The sequence below is a fragment of the Pteronotus mesoamericanus genome, unplaced genomic scaffold, assembly GCF_021234165.1.
Source record: "Pteronotus mesoamericanus isolate MK-2021 breed Mesoamerican mustached bat unplaced genomic scaffold, CSHL_Meso_final contig_27, whole genome shotgun sequence".
Classification (NCBI taxonomy): domain Eukaryota; kingdom Metazoa; phylum Chordata; class Mammalia; order Chiroptera; family Mormoopidae; genus Pteronotus; species Pteronotus mesoamericanus.
In genome coordinates this window covers 22,794,247-22,817,406 of record NW_026555115.1, presented here as the reverse complement: position 1 = coordinate 22,817,406, position 23,160 = coordinate 22,794,247, and the positions used below count along the sequence as shown (strand labels likewise).

Below are 23,160 nucleotides of genomic sequence, written 5' to 3'. Positions count from 1 at the left end.
TCACAACAATATACAGAAATTAATTCAAAATGGATCATGAATTTAAACATGAAATTATATAACTTTTAGAAGAAAATACAGGAAAGCTCCAAGACCTAAAGAAAAGGGTTCTTGGACTTGGCACCAAAAATATGCCCCATATAAAATAAACCAAACACCATCGAAATAATAAACACTGGCCCTGTGAAAGATCTTGTTAACAAAATGAAAAGATAAGCTTCTAAGAGAAAAATATTTGCATATCATATATCTGACAAAGATCTTGTATCTAAAATATATATAAAGAACTCTCAAAACTTAACAGCCAAAAAAAAAAACCTGATTATCTGATTAGAAAATGAGCAAAAGACATAGAGAGCTAGTAAGTATATATAAGGATGCTCAATATCATTAACCATTAGAGCAATGCAAATTAAACCTACAAGATAGTACTATATATTTATTAAAGTAGTTAAAGTAGTTAAAATAAATAATAGTGATAACAAATGCTAACAAGGATGACGAAAAAGTAGATCTCTCTCATTCATTGCTTATGAGAATGTAGAATGGTACAGCTATTCTGAAAAACAGTTCAGAAGTTTCTTATAAAATTAAGCATGCCCTTGTTGTATAACCCAAGAAGCTCACCCCTTATCTGGGAGAAATTATACAGAAAATCCTGTACATAAATGTTTATAACCACTTGATTCTTAATAGCAAAATACTGAATATACCAAAAGTCCTTCAACAGGTGAATGGTTAAACAAAGTATATATTAATATACCATTATACACTATTCTTGAAATGATGAAACTACAGAGGTAGAAAATAGGTTTTCAGGGGACAGGAAGGAGTTTGGGATTGGGGTATGACTACAAAGGGGTAGCAAAGGGGTTTTTAATTATGGTAACGGAACAGTTCTGTTATCTTTGCTGTGGTGGTAGTTGAGTTATATATGAGAGAAAACTGCACAGAACTATACATACAAAAATGAATTCAGGTTAAAAAAAAGATTTAAAAAAAAATTAGGTTTAGTTAATGGTAATGCACCAGTATCAATTTCCTGGTTTTGATGTCTTACTAGAACTTTGTAAGATGTCACTACCAGGGGGAAGCTGGATAAAAGATATATAAGACTACTAATTTTGGAACTTTTGTGAGTCTACAATTATATAAAAATAAAGTTGTTGTTTTTTTTTAAATAATGAGAAGGGAACCCTGGCTGGTGTGGCTAAGTGGGTTGAGTGCCGGCTTATGAACCAAACGGTTGCCGGTTTGATTCCCAATCAGGGCAAATGCCTAGGTTGCTGGCCAACAAGCAACCCATCGATGTTTCTCTCACGCACTGATGTTTCCCTACCTCTCTCTCTTTCTTCCTTCCACTCTCAATAAACAATAAATAAATAAACGAACGAATGAATGAATGAATGAATGAATAATAAATTAAAAATAACAAGAGGGGAGAAAGGGGATGGAGATACAGGCATACCTCAGGATACACTGCCAACTTTGGTTCCAAACCACTGCAATAAAGCAAGTTGTAATCTTTTTTCTGGTGGATGGTCTTGCCTTCAATTTGTTGAAAATGCAAACACCTGTGAGGTTCAATAAAGCAAAGCACAATAAAACAATGTGTGCCTGTATAGATGAAACAAGACTAGTCATTTCATTACTAACTGTTAAGGCTAGGTCACAGACACAGAGATTCATACTACTACTCTATTTCTCATCTATTCAAATTTTCCCATAATAAAAGGTTAAGGAAAATATAAAAAAGCCATATATCAAAATATTAATGGCAGCTTCTCCAGTTGGTAATTTTTTTTTTGCTAATATGCATTTTAAATTTTTCTATAAAACAAATTTCTTATATAAAACAGTTTTTAAAGAAATCTTTGCCCGTATGGTCTTTTGTACTTATTGTTTTACTCATATTTTTAAAAAATAGCATTGCAGGAAAAAAATTCAAACATCGAAAGAATCCAAATGATAGTTTTACTGACAATACACAGCTTTATTTGAAAATAGTTCATCTAAATACCCAATTTATATTTTACCCAATTACATTTCACCTCAAAGTTCCATTATTTTTTTTCCAGAAATAGCCAAAACACTCCCACTAGAATAGATTTACAATCAGCACAGTAATTATTATAGTGACGGTCACACGACAGATCAGATGTCCGAGTTCAAGACACCATAAGATATTTTAACAATTCCAGTTGGGTTTTTGCATTTACAATGTTGCCTAAGGTATCATTATTAACTTTCAATTTTGTTTTAAAATTGTATGTGCTCTTTTTAAATTTTCAACACTTTTTTAAAAGCAGATGCTGAAAAGTTGACAATGATTACAAAACTATGCTAAAGAATCCACATGTTAATCTAAAAAAATAACAATTCACTGAACACTAAGATTCTCACAATGTAATTTTATTTTTGTCTATTTATCTGTATATCAAACAAAAATGATAAAATACCATGTCCCTCAGTAATAATTAAATTAGTTTTAATTAAATAAGTTATTATAATTTAATATTAATAGAAGTAACAAGAGAACTGAGCTCTGCACTAACCGTGGGAACTTGGGTAAGTCACAATCTCTCTAAAGTCCATTTCCTTATTTACATACTGAAAGGGTTATACTTGTTACTCTTCCACGTCCAAAATTCTAAGCAGTGAGGCTCCAAAAAATACTTAGAATCTTTGACCCATGATCATTCTAATAACATGTTTGGAAAAACGTTTATAACAGATGTGATACAGAAATGTCATTATAAGTATTGTAACTATATAAAATAACATTACATAATACAGTATTTAATTACAATTATGTTATAATATAATTTTTATAGATTCACATTATTTTGGAGAATATTATTCTTGATATATTAGATCAGGGTTTCTCAACATCAATCCTACTGACATTTTGCACTGGAAAATTCTTCGTTGTGGGGGCTATCGTGTGCATTGTAGGATGTTTAGCATCTACCCATTAGATACAAGAATCCCCCAGTGCAACCAAAAATCTTTTTTTTAAAGAAACATTTTTAAAATTTTTTTATTGATTGATTATAGGGAGAGAGGGAGGGAAGAAAGGAGATTTGTTGTTCCACTTATGCACGCATTCACTGGTTGCTTCTTGTATGTGCCCTGTCCAGAGATCAAACCTGCAACCTTGGTGTATCTGGATGATGCTCTAACCAACTGAGCTACCTGGTCGGGGCTCAAAAATATCTTTATACCTTGCCAAAATCACTTCTGGTGAAGATCCTTTGGTATCAGATTTAAAATATTGAGGGTTCTTTGAAGATGGGAAAAAGAAAGATTGCTTTTGTTTTTGTGGTATAGGAAAAAAGGCGTAAGAAAGAGTAGGAAAGACCAAAAAAGGTTCAACTGCAACTCATACACTGTAAAAAGAAAAGGTATTCCTTTGTATGAAGCTTGCTGAAAAACATGTTAACCAAATACTGTTGTGCAGATCTAATATAGTAACAAGAATGACGATGACAGTACATGTATAGAGCTGAGGAGAAAACCCACAGGTATTCCACCTCCAGAAAGAGCATCCTCAATAAGACCAAAGTTTTTGTTTTTTTAAACAGAGATTAATGATGTTAACATAACGTATTTCGCCGTGTATAATGCATTCCAGTGTATAGTGTACACACACGGTTTTGTGACTATTACACACAGGATTATTACACCCATTATTATACCCATGGTATGTAATCATTATACCCATGTATAATGCGCATCCTTATTTTTCCCTAAAAATTTTGGGCAAAAAGGTGTGCATTATACATGACAAAATACATGTAATTATTCTTCCCCCTAGCATTTGTGAAAAGGCTAAACATTCTCAAGTTACCTACTATTCTCTAACCTGTGAGAATACACACATGAAAAATATCCATCCAAATACAAAAAGCATCCATCTGTTTTAATCAAATGTAAATGGGCTACAAATGCCTTAAAAGGTAACACTGAGGAATATATTCAAGCCCTTTATGTATTTAAAGACAGAAGACATTCAGTGTGGAGAAACTACATTTAAATATTACAACAGAAAAATAAACATTCACACATCCGTTTTTTGGCTCTTTTAATATCCACTATGAAAATCAAACTCAGCCATTATTTCCCACCAAACATACAAATACCCAGTTTCCTCAGTCTATTCTTGGATAAGTCACCAGACTGGGAATAAGAGACCCAGAGTCTATTCCCAGCTGCAGAAGAGACTGGTAATCTCAAGCAAATTATTCACTCAGGTTAAGGTTCTATACCGGTATCATGCTGACAATACTGAAAATCTGCCCAGAAACATGCACTGAGAAACCCAGGACTTCCTCTTACACCCAAAGGACAACTGCAAACGTATTTTTAGATTTATTAAATCTAAAAATCTGAATAGGATTTTATTTATAGCAACATTTAACATACTTGAAATTTCAAAACTGTGTGGTGCCTTTACTACTGCCCTCTATAAAATTAATAAGCAATACTTTTTATTACCACCATACCCCATTTTGCAAAACTCTACTTCTAAACTACACAAATCGTAATTATTATGTAAAACCAAAAATAAAAGTTGTTTTTAATTCAAGCTCTTGGGAAGGACTGTAAGTCTGTCTAGCTTTTGGTCGGCTTCACAAATAGTTCTTTCCTGCCACTTTGTGCTTCACAAAGTCTGGAAAGCAAAAGTTTGCCCCCTACTCTAAATCTGGAAAGGCCTTAAGGCTGTTCTGACCACTAAACACACAGACTTTACTAGCTCAACCAATATGCGGATATCTGCACACATTTTTTGCTCTAGATACCAAGTAAAAAACTGTGTATTAAACCAAGTTACCCATCTGACCTTTTCGCACACCATAAAAATGTAAACACAATGCAGTACCACAGAAGAGTCGGAAAAAACAGGGTTAGGCGAGAAAAGGGGGTGTCAAGGTTCGCAGCCCCCCCACTGTCGGCCAGGCACTTGTTAGTCGCCGAGAAGCCACTCACGAAGTTTGCCATCTCGCTGCGGAAAGGGGGCCTAGACAGCGCCGCGGGCCCGGACCCGGAAGACCGGTGTCTGGGAGGCCCCACTGCCCGCCAAGGCCCCGGGCGCAGCAGCCACCAGAGCAGGAAAAGCCCCGGCTCCTCCACGCTCCCCGCCGCCTCCTGCATAAGGGCGCACTAACGCACGCGCGCGCACTCACACACGTATACATACAACAAAAGGAAGCCGTGCGAGCCGCGTGCGGAGGTTTGGTCCCGGAGCTACGGAAAGTCCCTCTCTACAGCCCCCACCACGCAGCCCCAGGCCCACTCACTTAACTGGAGTGCCCCGAAGGGGCCTGTGGGTGCGCGGATCCCTGCGGCCCGTGGCCCACCGGCCCGGCTCCACTCGGCTGTGCTCGCGGGCGGAGCCGGCGGCAGCGAGGCGGCTCTGGGTCCAAGACCCGGGCTGCTCCGCCCGCCGACAAGCTGAGCACTGGCAAAATCCCCCCCGGTGCGGATGTCGGATCAGGCCTGGGCTCCAAGAGCCCAGAGAACCGGAGGGCTCCCTACTTCCGAGGTTTCTTAAGAAATAAAACCATTATGCATAGTTAGCCTTAGTAAAATTCTCCACCCCTACAAACCATGGTATATTTAAGCTCCTTTTCCTTACTGAAGAACAATCAAAAGTAGAATCCAACGCAACACTCCTTAAAATCAGAAATCTTTCAGTAACCTCTTCCTTAAGTCTTCCTTTTACTCTTACTTCTCCACACCTTAAATTACTCATTTTAGTTTCCCCTCACCTTCCAGTTTTTAACCTAAGAATTGTATTTTCCCAAAATAACCTTCCCTAAACCATCTTTCCAATTTTACTCTTTTGAAATTTACTTTTCTAATAGTAACAAGCCTCCTCATAAATCCCTTCCATCTCCCACTTACCTATTCAGAACCTCTCCACAACTTGTGTAATTTTTATCAGCTCCTACCAAACAATTCAAATAACTTTCTCAAACACTCCCTCATTCCCTGAAAGCTAACACTGATTTTACAAATTTGCCCCAAACTGCCCTCAAATCTTGTGAACCTACTTCAGAGGCCACCAGTCACCGAAAAATTCATTTCCTAAGCATACCCCCCAATAACTTGACAATGATCTTTCCAAATATTCTCTACCAATTCATTTGAATCACTCATAATTCAAGACTACCATGCCCATTTCCCTAAAGACTAGTTATAGAACCTAATCAAATTAACACATTATTTCTATCATTATACGTATCTATGCACGCAGGTGTATATGTGTTGACAAGCACAAATATACAAGACCCTGCAAAACATCAAGTGTGCATTTCATTCTAATCCCTTAGATATTGGCTCTTCGCAAATTTACAAGGAAAACTCCTTGCCAACCAAGATTTCAGGCATCCAACAGCTAACTTAAGAAGTCACTTATCTATGTTAAATTAATATAATTATCACTTAAAACAAACTCCATTTCTACCATAACCATTCCCAACACCTTCCTTAAGATAACCATCTTTAATTAGTCTAACCCAAACAATCCACTCAAATATTCAGAATATACCCTTGCTCACCAAGGCTCAGCTATGTTTGAGGCTGGTCCTAAGAAACAATTCTAGACAAACTCAGAGGTTACAGCAAAGATTGAGTTGGGCCAAGTGACATCCCTTGGCTTTCTTAGGCTGTCAAAGGTCTGGATCCCCACAGGCCTTTCATTATTAAATTTGGAGGGTCAGAAAGTATTCTTTGCTCAGGGTTTGAAAGAGTTAATCATATGAGGTTATGTAATATAAGTACTAAGCATTGGTACCTTCATGGTTTAAAATATCAATTGCCAGGACCATAGCAAGGCACTGATAAAGAATCTCAAAAACCACAATTTGGTAAGCATTTAAGAGTCAAATCTTTGCTAGTACAGGGGAGAAGTTGACAGAAGACAAAGTCTGACATAAATGAATACTACTAAAGGACTGGACAAACAGAAGTTTGGAAGCAGAGACAAAAGCCAAAGAGGAGACCTGGCTAGGTCTAAAATATCATCTATGGAAGACAATGAAGTTTCCAAGTCCTTAAATGTTCAAGATTTGAAAGCAAGACAAAACAAAGGAAGTTGTAGTATTTGGGTTTTAGCCACATTTTGTTTTGGGGACTGGTAAGACAGCTCCTTTTGAGATGTTCAATAAATTATAAATAACTAGATATAAGATAAGAAAGCATTTTAGAACTGTATAACTGGGAGTCACCCATATCCAAGTAATAAATGAAATGAAAACACAAACCAAACCAGCCTCCTTGTAACACTAAGAAATATGAGATAAAAGTTTAGACAGAAAAGAAAAAAACTATAGAGGCTATATTATATTCTTAAGGACACCCACTTCCTACCGTCCACCCCATTCTTTCCTACCTGCACCTCTTTACATATACAAATGACCACCACACAATTTTTGCAAAAAAAAGTTTGATATGATTTTTGAGGCACTCAGGTAGACACCAGTGATCTCAATGTCTCTATCATTTATGCTATTTTAAAAAATAGTTACGCATGATATACTATCATCCTTTTAACATAATGGATGGCAAGGACTGTCCTTATACATGCAGAGAAGAAACAGGCTTCTGGCATTAGTAATTTCCTTGGTACTATTTTCCTAGAGCATTATTTTCTCCATATTTTCTTTGCTACAAGCTACTCACACGCCTCTTCATCTTACTTTTATTTCTATTCGGGTCACCTCCAACCTCCTAATTCATTTCTGTATTATCCATTTACTATCTTCTATCAGCTTGCCTATGTTCTTTGTCAACAAATTACCCTATGTCTTTTGCCTTTCATATTATTGATTTGGCCAAACAATTCATTTAGTTTTTTCCTTACAATGGCTCCAATAGTGCTTAGTTGTCTTTTAACTTCATTTGAAACAATTTTGTTAGATTGTACTGTAACAGCTGTCATAGCAGCGTGCATTTTTTTAAAAACTTACCAAAATCAGTGAATTTTTGTGCAGCCATTTTAATACTGAAGATGGAAGAAGATACCAACATTTTTGGCAACTTATGCTTTATTTCAAGAAAGGTAAAAATGTAACTGAAATGCAAAAAAAAGATTTGGGCAGTGTACGGAGTAGGTGACTGATCAAACGTGCCAAAAGTGGTTTGCAAAGTTTCTTGGCACTATTTGACAGTTTTGGATTTTTTTTTTTTTTTTTTTTTGATGTGGGCTATCTTATGCATTGGAAGATGTTTAGTGGCACCCCTGGCCTCTACCCACTAGAAACCAATTGCAAGAGATAGCTGACATACTCAAAATATCCAAATCAATAACGTTATTGGTGAAAATGAAAAATATGTCTCTTATTTTACAGAAAAAACTAAATGGACTTTTTGGCCAACCCCACAGGAAAGCTTTACCCCATCTTTTTTTTTCCTTTCATTATCTCATTTCTAATTCACAAATCTCTCAGCTGAATTTTTATCAGTATATTACACATGAATGGTTATAATTTTTTAAATATTTTTTTTATTCTCACCTAAGGATATTTTTTCATTGTTTTGAGAGAGAGAGGAAGGGAGAGAGAGAAACATCAATTAGCTGCCTCCCATATGCGCCTGGACTGGGGATGGAATCCACAACCTAGGTATGCACCCAGACAAGAAATAGAACTCGCAACCCTTCTGCTACAGCGACGTCGCTTCAACCGAGTCACATCTACCCAGGCTGGTTATGATTATGAAGTATAATTTATTTATAAAGAAATTTAAAGAACTGGTGAATGTAACAAATCCATCTCTTTATCTCCATCCCAATGCCAGTATTATTTGGATCACTTATTTCCTTCCTGGATTGTTGTGACCACCTCCTCATTTTATTTCAAGCTTGACTTTTCCCGGACAACCTGCTTCTCTCATTACTTAGCTATCCTTTCTCCTCCAGTTTGTTATAGGACCAACTGCTCTGGACACTCCCAGTGTTCTCAATCACTAAAAGAATCTCTTTGCAGTTCACTTTACTGACTTAAACCATTCCATCTGCAAAATCGCCAAGCTCTACAATACCCTCCCTACCTTCTCTCCTCAAAACTTTCAATTCTACTTTGTCCCAGATTCAGTCTTTATTCTCAATGACTTCAAAAATGCTGAAGGATTTTCTACACCTTGACTTTCCTCAAGTCCTAAAACCTTCATCTGTACTTAATCCTTGCACATATATATACTGAAAAGAGGCCATCAACTAGAAGTGCTGTACCACTAGTACTGTAACTTCAGAAACCCTTTCTTTTTTTAACCATAACTACTTTTTGTCTAGTTCTACACCTGCTCTTCACCTCCTGTTAGCTTCACTTGTTTCCCTACACAATTTAAATCTTGCCATCAGTCATTTTAATACAGCCCTCTCCAGAATACCATAACCTTCCATGACATTCACCATACACCTCCCCAACAACAGACAATCTTCACTATCTGTTTTCTCCACATCTACACGCTGGGTATCAAGCACCACCAGAAATCTATGAAATCGTTTCCAACAGATTTATTCCAAATACAACTCCCATCTCCTTGATTAATCCAAATCATTTTTATATGTACTTAACCCCATCAAATAATCTCATAAAATTCCCTCAAATCACACCTCCTCTATCTATAATCAAATCTTCTTTACAGCTTCTAAAATTCTGTATCTTCCTTCATCCACTTGTTACTTCTTGCTTCCAGTTTTGGAAATAGAATTGTTCCTCCTTCTAAAAATAAATTTCTTAATACAACTTCTACAGCCCATTTTTTCCATATTATCCCAACAACCCATTCAGTTCTTTACCCCCATGCACTCTGGCCTCTAAACTGTTCTCTTGAAGACAACAACAACAGTAAAAATTTCGTGTATCAAATCCTATGACCCACCAACTACCTTTGCACTATACCACATATTCCTACTCTGGTCTCTTAGCTGCTGTTTCTTTCTCCAATGACTACTGGTCCTCTTCTTAGCCCAAAGAGTGGATATTTTCCCTAGTTCTGGCCTGGAGCTTTCTCTAATTCTCTCCCCGTCACAGTTTCATCCCTTACCACTGCTTCTACATTTTCATTCCTCATATGGTTATCTACCTCCAGCTCCCCAAAATATTTAAACCATCAGAGGTAAACCATTACCTCTGATAATCCTATTCCTGAGAAGTTAGGAATAAGGAATGACAATGGCTTCTTTTTAACTAGATCTTCAATTATTGCTTCGATGAACACCTCAATTAACAGTCCAAGTAATTTCATAGCTGTCAGCGTCCTATCAAACCGAGAATTGGTGGCTTCAATTATCGACTCTGTACGTATTCCCAAATCTCTACTGGACCTCTTTCCTCAGCTAAATCCAGTATTTTTAATTGTAGGTAGATAATTCCCTTTGTATACTTTTACTAGTGTCTGACACATTGGTCAATGTGTCTTAAAACTAAAGTAGCCATTCTTCCCCACCAAAATAGTTCTGCTAACCAATCCAACAATTTCTGTTAATGGTACCACCATTCTCACTGTCATCCATGTTAAAAGCCCTAGAACTTCTCTTAACTTTTCTTGTTCACTTTTTCTCAATTTTCCCAAAAGCCCAACTGCTGTCAAATCCTTCAATTCTTTCTTTGGAGTATTCCTTGTATCTATCCCTTTCCTTTTTATTCCCACTACCACCATTCCAACTTAGACTCTCAATACTTCACACTTTTGTCATAGTCTTCTAACTTTGTCTCCTAGTCACTAGATTCTCTTCACTGCAAAAACAAAAAGAACAAAAAAAACAGGTCACCACATTAGTATTCTTAAACCCACCTTATTTCCCCACTCAAAAAACATCAATGGTTCCTCACTGCATAGCGAGTCAAATTAAAACTCCTTAGACTTCCAAAAAATAGAAACTACTCAGCTGTCCAACAATTACAGAATGGATAAATGAACTGTGGTATATTCATGTAATGGAATCCCACAGATCAAAAAAAAAAAAAAAAAGAATGAACTACTACTATATGCATCATGGATGAGCCCCACAGACATATGTTCAGCATAAGAAACCAGACAGAGAAGTATGATTCCACTTACATGAAATGCAAAAATACACAAAACCACTCTGTTGTGATAAAGGTCAGAATAAATTACATTTGGTTGGAGGAGACGTCAACTTCGAGGTGACACATGAGGAAGACTTTTAACATGTTAGAAATGTTCTATATATTGAACTCAGCAGTGGTTACACACCACTGTATACCTAAAAAATTTCATTAACCTGTACTCTTGAGATTTGAGCACTTTATGTAAGTTATAGCTCAATATTTTAAAAATCATTTTAGCCTAGACTTTTAGATATTTCAACTACTTTACAGCTATTTCCCGCCATTCATCAACATGAATCCGAAATTCCAGCTAATCTAGACCACCAGCCTCTAAACACATCCACAACTTTTCTCGCTGTCATTCATCTCCCACCACCTGGCCTGCTACAACCCTACGCGTCCTTCCAAGTTCTAAGCCTCCACAAGACTGAACGTGCCATAATACCTCTGTCACAGGCAGACATGTCCACATTTATGTCCCTAGATAAACTCCTAAAGAACATAAACTGCGTCATATATAAACATGCACCCTTAACAATGCCTACCATGGAATCTTGTACAGAGTATACAAAATTATTTCCTCAATGAATAAATTCTCCGTTCATCAAAAGCACCCTTCAGTCTAACCCAATCTTCTCAAACCCATCCATCCCAGTCTCCACTCAAAATCTACTCCTCAGTTTACATATTTAATCATTCAACAAATAACTGAGGACCTATCATATGCAAGAAACTGTACGCTAATATACCCCACTAAACTACCCAAAAATGCAATCCAATTGTAGGTGCTGCCTCTTGAATCTTTCCACAACTCCAAATTTCCAGTCACCTTCCCCTCTTCTCTCCATCCAGTCACATCACACTCCTTCATTTCAAATCCCTCTGCTAGCAAACTAATTCGAGTCCTTCTTAGTTTCTCCAGTAGCACCCTAACTAAGCTGCTCACCTTCAATCTTACTCTACCACCATACTGACCCCAATCTACCCTGTAGGGTATAACGTATTGTCAGGTTAAGGCATCTAATATACAGTCCTTGATTCAATTCTCAAAAAAGTTCCATAGCTATACTTTAACAATATGTATTAACATACTTTAATAATATGTTACCATATTTTAATCCTCAAATCCTTGCCAGAAGGTATAATGATTATCAATTTTCTGATGAAAAAACTGAGTCTCAGAGCAAGTAATTTCTCAATAATCACGGCATGGGTAAACAGATGGGACAATACTGAAATCCAGCTTCTGTCTGCTTACTAAGCGCAACACTATGTCATATCAAATACAAACTATTTGTCTTAGCTTTCAAGGCCATCTATTTTCTACCCAACCCCAAATAACTCTCTTTCTACCTTATATCATATTATGTTCTATCCGTGAACTCTATGTTCCAAACTACAGGTGGTGATCAATTATTTAGTTAGCCATGAAATCAGCTTAATGAGTGATGGCCATCTCTTTTTTCTTTTTAGCCAAACAGAATAAAAAGCATTTGAGTACATCTAACATGGTAAGGACTGTTTTTGTTATTGAACCTTTTTCTTTTATACATACACACACACATTCATACATGCATATATTAGGTGAAGATGTTAGCATATATTTCTTACTGTAGGTCGCAGAAAAAAAATTTAAACTCATTATCCTCCACATATCCTTGCTCCTCACCTCCAAACCTTTGATTTTGCTCATCTCTCAGGTTGGAATGCTCTCTTTCCAGTAATTTCTGCCAGACAGGATCCTATCCATTCCTTCCAAGCCAGCTAAAATACCACTTCCATGCCACTAAGTGCGGTCCCAGGTTCTCCCTTAGTCAAATGTTTTTTACTCCCTTTTACTTCAGTAACATTGGGTATTTTTCTTATGACACATTTGTGATCATAGTGTAGCTATTTGTGTACAAGTCCAGCTCCCTATCGGAACATAAATCCCAAAGAATTTATTCCTGACTGAATCCCAACAATGCTTTTCCATATAACAAACGTGCATTATCTGTGGACTAAAGAAGGCTCATCCCATCATTTTCTGAAGCCTCAGTTATAAATCAACATGATAAATAATTTCTACTACTGTTATCCTTCAAATAGTCTTACCATCTTCCTCACCAAAACAGCCATTTCAAATAACCCTCTTTACCTTCAACTTTCTCTTGCTTTCCTCTAAACATACCCTGTCCTATATTCATCTTTTTCTTCTTTCAGAATTATACTTTCTATCAGATAACACCTTTCCTTCTCCATCTGCTTATCTTCCACTTTATTCCTAGTTTTCTAACATCCATAATGACAGATTTTACAGTTGTTAAACAGATTTTTCTTTCATTTTCTCTTCAGTATACTTTTCATGTACACACAAGGGTGGGCAAAAATAGGTTTACAGTTGTGAGTACGGGAAACAGCTTTATTCCTGTATTACTATTTACTAATTATTGTATTATATATTTGTATTATTTGTGTTATTATTATTTCACATGGTTACTTATGATTTATCTTTTAGGTAATGATGGCTGGTAATTTAAACTACTTTTGCCCACTCCTGTATATTTGTCAGCCCCACTGCATCCTTTGTAGAAAAAGTCTTGTTATAAATAAATAAATTGAAACAAACAGAAATCATGTAATTTGGAACTTCTAAATTATCCCAGATAACTTAGATCTCCTACATTATCTCAAATACTTTCTCATTCATTCATTTATTCATCAAGCATGTGTCTACTGGACATAGGCCCTCAATTCTCTGTCTATTCTACTCTGTAATACAGAAGACAGCGTTGAGAAAAACATGCAGGAAAATGCTAGAATAACAGAGCCAAGTTGACTCATGCTCTTCACTCAGAGAAACCAAGCAATTTGTGGGGTACAGGGTCAAAAAAGGAAAAACTAAAAGTTAACACTAGACATAGATGGAAAAGACCATCCCCCTCAGTTGTTCTGGAGTGCTCAAAATCTACCCAGTAAAGTGGATTTGAAAAGGAACAAACCAGCAGGAGTAGCTAAAATGAAAAAGGCAGAAAGCATTCAGACAAAAATAGATTAGGACTCTAAGTTTATTCCAGGGCTGCAAGAGAAATTTGGAGCAATTTAGTTTCTCTCCTGAGATCCCTAAGGAATCCTTTCAAATATCTAGCTAAAGTATGGTACACTGCAACCCCTTTCCCCAAACCTTAGCCAATATTCATTTCTCCATTCTCTGAACTCCTAAAGCACTTACTGTCTGTAAAACTCATTTGGGAACTTAATGATAAACTGTCTTGTTCACAGTAACAACACTATTAACAAACATAACCTGAATTTATTTACTTGTACATAGTAAAATCAGTGTGGTCCTCTTTAAAATATTTACCTTGGTAGGCTACTGCTTACTCATTTATTCACTCCACTCATCCAACTATCTGATGCATTTAATCAACATTCATCTAGTGCCTAACTAACTAGATGTGAACTGTCACCAACATTCAAAATATCTCCCACTTCCTTTTTAGTAGTGTTTTCCAAAGTCGGTTAGTAAGTCAACCAAAAAATATATATATATACCACTCCCATTTCTGTGACTTAGTGCATTTAAACTAAAACAGTTCTTTGTTCACTCTACTGATATCAATGGATCTTCAGCATTTCTAAAAATCAATCTTTCAAATTAAAAATATCTGTCACCAATGAGACTATTCGGAATAACAGTATGCCTTATATTATTTGCAACTGTGCCATCCTGGAGGGATTATGAACTCCAAGAGGATAAGGACCATGTTTTACTCACCTTTAAAGGATCCCTCCCCCAACAACAGACAATAGGTACTCAGTAAATAGGTAAATTGTATAGAATGTGCTAAGAGGCTCAGGAGGTATTCAGAAAAGGTGTTCTAAAAAAGTTCTGAACACGACTCTGAAAATGACTATCAAAATATAAAAATTCTCATCGAAGGTATACTTTTGATATTTCTTTTAAAAAATCAATTTCTGTACTCTTACACTATTACTGAATTCATTCAAACTTTCTCTCCCTAAAACAATATAAGTATTATAAATTCCTTGAGAGAAGAAACTTCATCTCACACTTCTTTTTATCTTAAAAATGAATTAAGTCAAATCAGATTCTTAAAATAGCTAAAAATCTCTAAGCTGTCACTTAGGCCTCAGGGTAAGAAAATCCAAATTAAAGGAGCCCCAGCCCCAGACCAGATTTCCTCAGATTAAACTAGCCTCTGACTAGACTAGAACCTTTGGTCCCACCTCTTCAGTGTTTTTGTAGGACTGTTACAGATCCATTCTAATCCACTCTGTATTTCTTCCCTTAAATCTAAAGGCCTTGCCCACTAGGATATCTCTTTTGTGTGTGTGGTTTCTTTCTCTCTTTCTTTCTTTCTCTCTTTCTTTCTTTCTTTCTCTCTCTCTCTCTCTCTCTCACATGCATTTTGTCACACACACACACATACACACGCATTTTGTCTGAAATACCCCCAGAGTGTTCAGCAATTTCACATATTCCCACTATTTATTACTAAAGCAGTGAATGCTACTTTCTATTAGTCATTCAACAGGTATTTTATTAAGCACTGAAGAATCAAGCTGTTGTGAGTGTCCCCAGAGATTAAAGTCAGTCTCTGCTCTAGAGCAGGTTACAACAGCCACCTTTCGCACAGCAGAGACTAATTCCCATAAGCAAAGACAAGATTTAGCAGCATGTAAATGCTGTTTTTATTCAGAATAAGAAAGAACTCAAGAGGTGGGGTTACTTAAACAAGACTTCCTAAAACAGGAGCAAGATCTTTCTAGTCTCTCAGTCTCAGTCACACTGACTTGGTAATGTTGCACCTCATACACAAATTCCAAAAACCAATATTTTATGAATCTATCCTAATATATAGGCAACACACCTCTTTACACCATATAAGCAACATATTTGTGGCTTAAATATGCTAATATCCTTATAACTTCCACAAATTTCAGTCTCACTGCTGTTAATTTAAATCTCCTTCATGTCAACTGTATCCAAATGTCCTCAGAATTCTTTACCTTTTCTACACCCTCCCACAAATCTACCACCACCTGCTCTTACCCTGTCCCTAAGCCTCGTTCCGCCTCATCACATTTCCTCATCCCTCCTTCCACAAAAAAATGAAACATCCACACCAATCCTTCCTTCCTGAAAACCTGCCATAGAAGCATGGAAAGAACAATTAAGGGTCATTTGATTTCATTCCCAGATTCACCACACTAAAACTCTCCAGAACACTGTCAAAGAATACTACTGCGCAGTTGACCTGGTGACTAATTCCAAGACCAACAACTATCATTGCCAAGCAATCCTCATCTCTAACAAGCAACCCTTACGCTGCAAAGACGCTATTTCTACAACCTACTCTTTCTTTATAGGTCCATCCATCAAACTTCCCTGTATCATCTCACCCAGTATTTCCAGTCTAATTCTAAATGCTTTCTCTTTAAGCATATTAAAGGTATAAAAACAAAGAATAAAAAAGTTAAAATAGTAACTCTCAAAGGCTGGAAAGGAGAAGCAGAAAGGGGACAATGCCAGTGACATAAATCCTTTTCATTCATAGTGAGAAGTCTTTTGACTAGTTCATAATGTCATTTTAATCATCCAGAAAATAACGGTACATTCTAATTATTTTTGGACCTCGAGAATAGCATGATAAGAACTAGAAAAATTAATGCTTAGAAATAGTAGAGTCTGGAAAGAGGAACTACAATTGAACAAGTGAGACAGGGGCTATTGCTTTTCATTATAAGCTCCCTCAGTACAATTTCATTTTTTAATTATGCACATGTATTATTTCACATAACTTAAAAAGGGGAGAAAAACAATGACATACTATATTTAAGTCCATAAACTTACAAAGTTTTTTTTTTAAAAAACCTGATACTACTCAGTGCCAGTGAGGGAGAAGAAAAACACACCCTCTCATACTATGATAATAAAAATGTAAAATATTTAATCATCTTACAGTAATATATAATGTACTGAGTTTTCCAAATTTTAAAAAAATAACCTGGATTACTTCTATAAATTTACTAAAGGCCCCTCTCCACTACAACGCTAAACTATTATCCTCCTTTAGAGATCATTGTTAAATGAATGACTGAATTTTTCCATTCCTCTCTCAAATTTCTTTCCATCCCCCCCATTTATCCCTCCAACCAACCTCTACTTCCATAAAAGGATTTTCATACTGCCCACTCCTCAGCTGAACTGATATTATAGTGTAATGTGTCTAAGAGTCTTCGTTAATAACCAATTTCCAGGTGAATAAAGCTGATTCAGAAAGTGAATAAAGGTTTAAGGATATGGTTCTACCACAGACTTCTCTACTGAAATCAGGTCTGGTGTGAATTCAGCAGCAAATCCAATAGGTCCTGGCTCATTTCCTGATGTAAAAATGCTCATACTCCCTACAACCTGGATTTAGAATCACCCAGTCTTTTCAGGTTCCCCTAGACTTCAAAGCAACCAGTCCTGACCTTGCAACCTAAGACCAAAATAGATATTCTAGATCCTTCAGTCTGCTGGCCTACACTTTGTAGGCTGATGCATGTTCTTCAATACCACCATGCCTCAGTGAGAATAGACATTCAGGAACTGTGAATGGCAAAAGGTCTGCCACCGACCCCAGTTATGGAACCAATCCAGTCAATTACACTAATCTGAGCTACAAATGGAGCCACCAAAGGGCCACCATGCATGGAATCCCCCCACCATTAATTATAACCCTGTGTACTGCAATCCAGGCTGAATAATATGGCACCAGTTCTCCTGGACCAGTTAAGCTGAGCAGTGAAGAAGAAAACCGCTAAGTCAAGTAATTTCCATTCCAACATTTGCCAAGATAGTGTTCGTCCAGCCTCTGGTAAGTAATAATACTTCAAATTTGCAAAAAATCTAAACTCCATGGTCTAGAGAATACCTGTGGGCCAGGTGTTTCCTTAAGATCTGTTTCAGAGATTCTCGCATTCACTGGTGCAGGTCTAAAATGTCTGAGACCAGACTACAGGCTAAGATCTAATTCTGAATGACCCCAACCACCGCCGGGACCCACACTTACCAGATGTCACCTACCGTAGAGCCTAAACAGGTTCAGAACTAGGCCACCCTGGCCCATCTGGAATAACTCTTTAGTCCTTAGGCCAGCATTTATTAATTCTACTATACTGTCTATTCTATCATGCATTCTCTTCATATTCTCTAATATTAACACTCTCTCTTGCTTCAAAGGCTCTTCTTTCCAGCACGGAAACTCCTTATATTCCTCCTTTCCTTTTCCTCAGATACGCTTCAGTTTTTTCCATAACGAAGTACCTAATATATCTGCACAATGAAACCCTCCCAGAATCCTCAAGACTTCTTCACAGCCACCCCCTGCATTCCTCCACCTATCGGGCATTCTTTCCCCCCAGCCGCTCTCGTTGTACACACTCCCACTAGATTTCCTGCAAGGATTCCCTTTTCTCCAATCCCTTGCCCTTCCTTCTCCCCAAGAACACTCAGGCAGCAACACTGACTGAGGCCTGCGGTGCATAAAGCACTGCACCAGGCACAGTGGACAGAGACCCGGTGTCTCCCTAGCCTTTTCACACCCACACTGAGTACCCTCTGGCCTCCCCGTGCAAACATTCCACCTTCTTCCCTACCTCTGACACCTTCGTCAGGCCTCGGAGGCCGCCTGGTCGCCTCTGCCACCCCCGGCATTATCCTTTCTCAATCCCCCAACCCACCATCCGCGCCCTGCTTCCTCCCGTCCCCCCAGCCTGCTCCTGCGTTTCCCTCGGCCTCCGCCGGTCCCCCGGCCACCCCCAGCGTCGCCACGGCTCGCTCCCCCCGGGGTCAGGCCCTTACCGCCGCGCGCTCCCCCCGCGCGCCACCCCCTCCCCCTCCCCCGCCCTCCCCCGGGCCCGGGCCTGCCAGGCCGAGCGCTTTACCGCGGGCGAGCGCCGAGTCGCTTGGTCACCGACTGTAGACGACAGCAGCTCCAACCTTTCTAGGGACCTTGCGAAGAGGGGAAGGGAGGAGGGGGGAGAACTTTTGCTGTAGCAGCTTCGGCAACTGCTCCCAACCCTGCGCCTTTCTCCTCTTCCTCCCCCTCCTCCTCCTCTTCCTCCTTCTCTTCCTCCTCCCAGAGCAGTAGAGACGCAGACATGCCGCGGCTAGAGCGCCGCCGCGGTCGCCGCCACTGCCAGCGCGGTGCATTATGGGAAGCCCCGCACTCGGAGAGCGCTCCGCTACGCCAACCCTCCCTGGCCCCGGGACCCAGCTGGGAAGCCCTAGCGTGGCTTCGATTCCGGCGCCTGCGTGTCACCAGCCCAGCGCGGGGGGAGCTGATCCCGAGCCACAGGTCTCCTGGGTTGGGCCTGGGAAAATAGCAGTGTGAAAAAGATCGGAACTGTGGAAAGTTGTTTAACTGGAGGTCCGCCTTCAACCCTTGATCAGTGCCTAGCGTGCGGAGACATGGAGGACTCGGGGTCGTTCTCGTTTCAGGCCCTGGGAAAAGGAAGGGGCGGCGACGTAGGTTAAAGGTTACCCGCCAGAATTTTTTGTCTTTTTCGTTTCTCCTCCCTCACCTAGCCCTTCCCACACTACCTCCAATCGTTAGCCTCCACCACCCCAAATGCCACCTTTTCCGGAAGCTGCAGCTTTGCGCCCTTGAAACTAGCAAACCCCCTTTAGTGTCTGTAAACTGAGATGCAGAGTGTGAGCATAAAGATGAAGAGATGCGGCTGTGGATCCTATTGCGCAAGTTCTTACATGGTATTTTCCGTTCACTTCACCTGGGGCCCAAAACTTTTCAGTCTGTATGACAAAGACTTGGTAATCTATGTAATGCTGGAATTGCACAATTAAGTCTCATCCCTTGGAGGCCCTTTAAGTGACCTTAGCCAAACTGTGACCTCCGTAATGGTGCCTTCATTCAACTGACACTTGAGAGGCACCCTGAGGTCCCTGTGCATACTGTTGAATAGTTTACAATTACTCATCTTTATGTCCCACCCTAGCACAGGGTCGGCCTTGTGGCATAAAAGATGTTCAGTGATATAAGTGATTATGAGCATCAGCAACATACCATAGGGAGAAATGCCTTCATTACTGTTTCTTCATAATAGCCTTAAGATTTATTTAGAATGTCTCTCCAATACTTAAACATATCTTCTGAGGGGAGAGGAAAGCCGTTAAAATATCTGTATAACCATTTCTGGAGTTCTTTCCTTGTTCACACCCACCTTCCTGCCCCTTGCCAACTGAATGTTCATTCGAATAGTGCTTTTTGGCAAAATTCCAAACTCCAGCATCATGCACTTGTGATGGCGCTGAATTAGGTTAGTGTCTGCAAGGTTAGTGTACCTCCAAGCACTAACCTTTATAATCAGGATGCCTAGTTAGAAAGATCCAAAGACCCTCCAGAGGTTTAACTTAATTTAGACACAGGTAGCTAAGAAGAATAAGGATAAACTACAGCTCCACAATCAACTCTCCATGTACTTTCTCCATTAAAAAATATATTTTTTTAATAACATGACAGTGCATATTCTGAATGTTAATTGCAACAAAACAATGATTCCAGCTAGAACAAGAGAATTATCTAGAGGACAGCCTTCTGGCAAATTCTAGCATCTGCAACAGCATCAAAATCAGATGTGAAAATGAAAAGCACCTCTGGCAACAAAGCAGCAGACACTGAATATTAGGTAACAGGAAAACTAATAACTGAAAAGGATTGAAGTCTTGGAGATGATACTCAAAGGTCTAAGATTTATTGGTTTGTCATTAGGACTAGGTCTAATTCTCTGCTCGGCACCATAACTAAGAAACAATAGAAAAACAATGGTCTAACGTGAAACTGAATAAAGAGCGCAATCGAGGTGATAACAGCAGAAGTGTTGGGAGGAGCAAGTTTAAGCTTTTTGTAGGTTAAATTACAAATATTTCTTAGCCCCCATTGACCTCTCCATGTTGCTCTTGCTTGGCTCCCCAAATACCAGCCTTAGGCATTCATCCTACTTTCCTTTTTAAAAACAATTTTATTCTGAAATAATTACAGGGTTACAAAAAGTTGCAAAGATTGTACCGAGTCCCATTTACCCTTCACCCAGCCTCCCCCATTGGTAACACCTTAAGTTTTATTAAGAAGTTAAAACCAGGAAATTGACAATGATCAGGGAGAGAGAGAAACATCAGTATGTTGTTCCACTTATTCATGAATTCATTGGTTGCCTTCTGTATGTGCCCTGACTGGGGATTGAACCCTCAAGCTTGCTGTATAGGGGTGACATGCTAACCAACTGAGCAAGAAGAAGAACAAACTATACCAGTACAAAAAATGATTTAAGTGGGAAAATATCTTAAAGGTTGTTTAATAGGAAATAAAAAGGTCATATGATAGGTGGAAGGAGCTAGGAAAAAACTAAGCAAGCTGCATTAAAAAATGTATAATGTTATTCAGAGAATTTATTTCTGAGCATAATCTTTGAGTAATTTAGAAAACTGATGAAATTGGGCTATTATAAAGATGTTTGCTATTTTCTACTCAACAAATACCAGTGAATCAAGTTTCTACCTCTTTTTTCCCAAAGTTTAAGCAGAATGACGAGAAGTTAACCACTTAAATATATTAAAGCTCTGGGTTTCCATAAAACACTATCAATTGGAAATTTTTTATCATTCTAGAGATTTCAGACATTTTTATACATTTGCTTATTGCCAGATAGTGTGACATAATGCAGTAATGAATTGTTTCTTTCTTGTTTTTACTGTCTTTTTAAAATTTAAATTTAAAAACATGTTAGAATCCTGGGCTTATCAGGGAATATGAAAATTACCCTGTTGCTAACCAATTATGGAGGTCAACACAAGGGAGTTACTTTCCTGAAAATAACCGTCTTCTGTCCTGCCAATGTTCATTGTAAACATTTACTAAAAGTCCACATGCAAGACTCAACAGCAGAGGTAAAAGAGGTCCTGGTTTTCACTGGGTTCATCAGCTATGAGAAAACCGGTTTAGAGGGATTCAGGGTAACGCAGGAGTGAAAGGTCAAGATGTGCAAGAAAACAAAAATGGAGTGCTAGGCGTGAGGCTGTGTTAGATTTTCATTCACTAATTGATTTTTCATGAAGGCAACCATTTTACACTTTCCTGGAGATTATGCAGCTCCATAAGAACACAAGGGCTGGGTTCAAACAAGGTTAGGATATGGTCTAAGCTCGTAAAAAGCTCTAACGCTAATGGAGGAGACAGATTTAAGAAATGCAACAATTTCAGAATAATAGTCTGTGAAAACAAGCAGTATAGAGGGGGCACTTTAGGTTCCCTCTCTGATGGAGTCTATAAACTAGCATATTATACTGATACTAAAACAAAACTTTTCACCTGTTCATACCTCTAAAAACATACGTGCAAAGTTCTGTACAAATATCAAACATTCTGCAGGACTTATTTATATTTATATCTAGGGGAGCATTTATTTCCTGGTAATTAACAAATGTGTAAGCTTTGAAGCAAGTCCTTTCCAAACAACATACACACCATCAAATGATTGGAGAGTAATCCTCCATACGCCATGAGCAAATCATGAACAAGTAAGGCTGAAGAGCAAATGCAAACTAAAAGTTAGGTGAAAGTGATCTATAGCAGTGATATTGAAAGAAAATTATAGCATCAGTGATAAAGTAGATAACAGGTGGGAACGAGGCTGTTTTACCTTTTCTATCACTAATGGATATTTCCTAAAGATAAGTATTTTACACTTCCCCCCAAAATTAGACAGCTACATAAGTTTCATTATTCCATTATGAAAAGGAGTATCTGTTTTATAATTGTGAACGAGTCTTCCAGACTCTGGTTATACAAATGGAGAATGAATAAACATCATTTATCTCCCCCACCCCCTGAAAAAAAAGCGGGGGGGAAAGAGGGGAAAGCTCAGATATCAGCTGCTTTGGGATTTGGTTTGGTTTGCAAGAATATAAATTGCAATGTCACAGCCCAAGTCATCGTGCACGTAGCCTCAGGTCCCATATCATCTGAGGCTGCATGAGTGCCCCTCAGACCTCTGGCATGACCAGATAGGACAT

At 38.4% G+C, this 23,160-nt stretch overlaps 1 protein-coding gene across 6 annotated transcripts in view; it reads right to left on the bottom strand.

Moving 5' to 3' along the window:
- The window catches only part of ZNF148 (zinc finger protein 148), a 183,336-nt gene that overhangs the window by 109,747 nt on the left and 50,429 nt on the right, over nucleotides 1-23,160 (bottom strand). Inside the window, exons 1-2 of one of the 6 annotated variants that reach the window (XM_054575175.1) lie at nucleotides 19,017-19,246; nucleotides 1,469-1,574 (exon numbers count right to left, since the gene is read on the bottom strand). The gene's annotated coding sequence lies outside the window, so the exon portion shown is untranslated. Of the gene's footprint in view, nucleotides 1-1,468; nucleotides 1,575-5,300; nucleotides 5,422-18,142; nucleotides 18,163-18,933; nucleotides 18,949-19,016; nucleotides 19,247-23,160 lie in introns of those variants that run through there. The other 5 variants (XM_054575178.1, XM_054575179.1, XM_054575176.1 and 2 more) reach the window with 5 other exon arrangements.